This window comes from Lupinus angustifolius, unplaced genomic scaffold (genome assembly GCF_001865875.1).
Source record: "Lupinus angustifolius cultivar Tanjil unplaced genomic scaffold, LupAngTanjil_v1.0 Scaffold_15_123, whole genome shotgun sequence".
In the NCBI taxonomy this organism is placed as follows: Eukaryota; Viridiplantae; Streptophyta; class Magnoliopsida; order Fabales; family Fabaceae; genus Lupinus; species Lupinus angustifolius.
The window spans coordinates 20,376-24,450 of record NW_017718776.1 but is presented as its reverse complement, the minus strand read 5'-3'; positions in this window follow the sequence as shown (position 1 = coordinate 24,450).

The window sequence follows — 4,075 nt, the reverse complement described above, 5'->3', positions numbered from 1 at the left end:
GGACTTATTTTTATGGGTTGACCAATTTAAGCTATGGAATTAAATACTTCTTTAGACTTAATATCACTTAAATTTATAAGTTAATTTAAACTAATTATCTACTATCTACATAAGAAAAGAAAGGGCTCTACTATCTATATAAGAAAAGAAAGGGCTATTGAAAATACTAAAGTAGACACTCTACATTTGTGACAAGTATATAAAAAGAAAATGTTATTTTTGCCAGTTTGAAGGATTGCTGTAATTACAAAAATAGACAATCTTCATTTATGATAAGTGTACAAACTATAAGTTTTTTTTGTAAAAGTGATGGGTTGTTGAAATTCCTAAACTTTTTTTGGTACATTAGAAATAAAAAACAAAACAACAACAAACTAAGGCAAAACAAAGATATCTAAGTCAAGATAACTTTGATAGCCAGTTCGGACTGAGCTCCAAACTTGATTTTGAACAAAAGAGTAATCCTTAGAGACAAGATGCACAGCTTCCAGGCAATCGCTTTCCAGGATGACATTCTTGTAACCGAAACTCACGCTTTTCCAGACCCTGCTCATGGCCAAAAATTATGCTACAATAGAGGATCCCTGTTCGAAGTTTGCTGAAAACCCCGAAAGCCACCTCTCGTTATAGTCTCGAAAAACAACACCCCTCCCATAATATTAGAACCCCTTATTCAACTCTCGTCGACATTAATTTTAATTTGGCCAACCCGAGGGCAACACCAATGAACCATGATAGTGTTAACCTCTAGGTCTGCATTACTCCCCAACTGACGCCATTCCAAAAAATCATTGTCAACATAGTGAGCAACTAGATTAATATTCCAAGGGCAATCATCAAGGGTGATATTGTTTCTCCATCTCCAAGTCTACTAGACATTCGTTAAGAACAAACTACCATTGCTTCCCTTACAGTTGTCCAAAATCCTGTTGGATATCAGCAGGTCAGAATACACCTAGAAGAGAAGGTTGAATAAGTGTCGCGGATCACTTGTTCCGCTTTTCCTATATTTGCGCAAAACTAAAACATACTGTAGTTAATCGATTATGCTTGGACTTAATCGATTAAATAATGCTCAGATATAATCGATTATGCTTGTGGATAATCGATTATCCTGTAACTCACACAACTTGATTCTTTAATTTCTTGTATAACAAGTTACCGATTATCGAACCTTTACACATTTAATTGATTAATGAGATTATATAAAGACAGTAAACAAATTATAGCATGCCACTCATATTAACACAATCAATCAACAAAGTAGAGACATAAAATAAAGATATTAGGGATTAGAAAGAGGTGCACAAGGAATTTTATCCTAGTTCGTTTGCGGTCCAATGCAAACTACATTCAGGCCTCCCCTTCTGATCTCGGGAGATTTTTCTTCAACTATTGCAATTTGTGAGTTTTACAAACACACTTCCAATTACAAAATCAGAAAAACTAAGTCGATCTTTACTTAGCCCCTATGAGCTTGACAACCTAGGTTTGACCTAACTAAATCGCCTACTAGGATCTCCTATCCTTTCGCGATCGGCCCCAGCCTTGGTATCGCCCGGACTAAGACCTCTTAGCCTTTGAGAAGATTACCAATATCTCTCTCGTAGCGAAACAATTCACAAAGAGATCAACTTCCTTGTTCAAACAGAATGTATTGAGTTCACTTGAGTACTTAATACTCGAATTCAACAATTGAAAGCTCAATCTAAAACATAAAGCAGAAAATCCACAAGAACCTAACTCTAAATGAAATTAATGCATTAGGTTTTCAAAAAATGATTCACACTCTTTTTAGAAAAAGATTTTCCTCACAAATCTCTCAAAGAAATCAAGAAAACATGCAGGGATTTGATGCATATAAAACTAGAACCTAGATACAATGATATTAATCTCTAAGCCTAAATCAAAATGCTTTCACTCCCTAGGTTTTCTAAATGCACTTTTTCACTATAATGCAATCTATGAAAATGTATGCTTTCTAACAATTTTCGAAAATATGCCAGTTATGTCACATTGGCAAGAAATACATAATTTATACTAATCCTACTGATACTGATATTAATCGATTATCCTTCCATTTAATCGATTAACGTGCTATTAAAAATCAATTTTCAGTTATGTCTTAATCGATTATATGGTGTCTTAATTGATTAATGTGCTAACAACATCAGATCAGTTAGTAACTGAATTCTAGATAATCGATTACACTAACTACTTAATCGATTATACTGAGTTAAAAATGTTTTTCTTTGATGTAAGAAATGTATGGTAAACTATCTATATGATATGCACATGTTTTACATAGCTTTTCAAAATATATTACCTTTAATTCATGAAACTATGTATATGTATGCATGAGTCTATTCATCATAAGATATCTAGATGATATGTCTCAATTTTAATCTTGTTCTATATTAGTTCTTGTGAGACTTTCCACCTAGGTTACCTAACCTAGACTCAAACTAAGGCAATCATCTTAAGACTTCTAATTACAAGTAAATATAATAAAGTCCTGAATCTATAGATGCAACCTATGAGTCTTCAGCTTGTTGTTTGTTGTACGATCTTCAAGCTTTCTTGTATGTGCATTTACTTCATCAAAACTTCGGTTAGACATAAATGTGTATGTCTTGACTCTTTGCACTTTCAAATCCAGCTTTTAAAGAACTGAATCATCAAAAATGAAGAAGATGTCCATCCAAGTCTCAACCATAACAAGAAAGACTTTGTACAGTCTGTGAATATATGCATGAGATCTTCAACACCCGTCTGACATCTCATACAAATAGAATTTATGGTCATGTTCCTTTTGTGACGAAGATCATTGGAAGGTAACGCCTTATGAAACCCTAACCATAACATGAATCTCACCTTCTCAGGAATTCTAAGGCACCAAAGCTGTCTCCAAACATCAGTGGAATAATCTTCATCATCTTCAAGCTGCTTAAGCCACCAATACCCAGACTTGGCAGTATAGGTTCCCGATGCATTACCATCCCAAATCCAGCCATCTTCCTCAACACTAGAACCTGAGAAAAAATTGCTACAAATGAAATTTGTTACCTCAGAGAGAACCAAAGTGTAAAGAGTAGAGAAATCCCAATTGCCTTCATTCCAAAGATCCTTAACTTGGAGCTGAGTATCTGAAATATGCAAAAAGTTAACATGGCTGCATAACATGCCCAAGCCAGACTAATTTTATACCACAACGAACGATCCCCACTTCCCAAGTGCAGGGAGAAGCCCTCCTTAAGGACATAAGAAGCTTTCACAATGCTCCTCAAAGTATAAGACATTGTTGGCTTAGGTGGAGCAAACATCAAAGATTTATCACCCAAGTACTTATCTTGCAGGACTTTACACCACAACTTATCACCATTGTTAATCATATTCTACCACATCTTACTGAGAAGAGAAGTATTCACTGTTCTAGAATCCCTAAGCCCAAGACCACCATCATGACGATGCTTTGTAATAATATCTCAACTCACCAGATTAAGATTTCTTTTGTTAACATCACCATTCCAAACAAAATTCCTAGTCATCTTATCGATGCTATGACAAACACTTTCGGGAAACCACATAAACTGCATGGTGTAGAACGGGGTCGAAGAAATAACGGACTTTGCAAGACACATGCGACCTGCCTTATTTAGGAGGTTAGCTTTCCAACTGGCATTACACTTTTGAATTTTCTCCAGGATTAGGTTAAAGACACTTCTAGTAAACCTTTCCATGAACAAGAGGAATACCCAGATAGGTACCAAGATAACTAACCACACGCATGGAGCAGAGATTCATAAAGTTGGCTTTTCTTCTATTTGTCACCTTCCCGAACAAATAAACTTTAATTTCTCCACATTGACTTTCAATCCTGAAGCCTAACAAAACTCTTGAAGAGTTGATGACACCATCTGGACCTGAGAATTGGTAGCCTTACAAAACAAGATAACATCATCTGCAAAAAGGAGGTGAGAGATAGAGGGACCACTTAACGAAATCCTTATCGGATGCCACTCACCAAGCTCCATTTTATGAGAAATGAGAATAGACAATTTCTCCATTCAAAGAA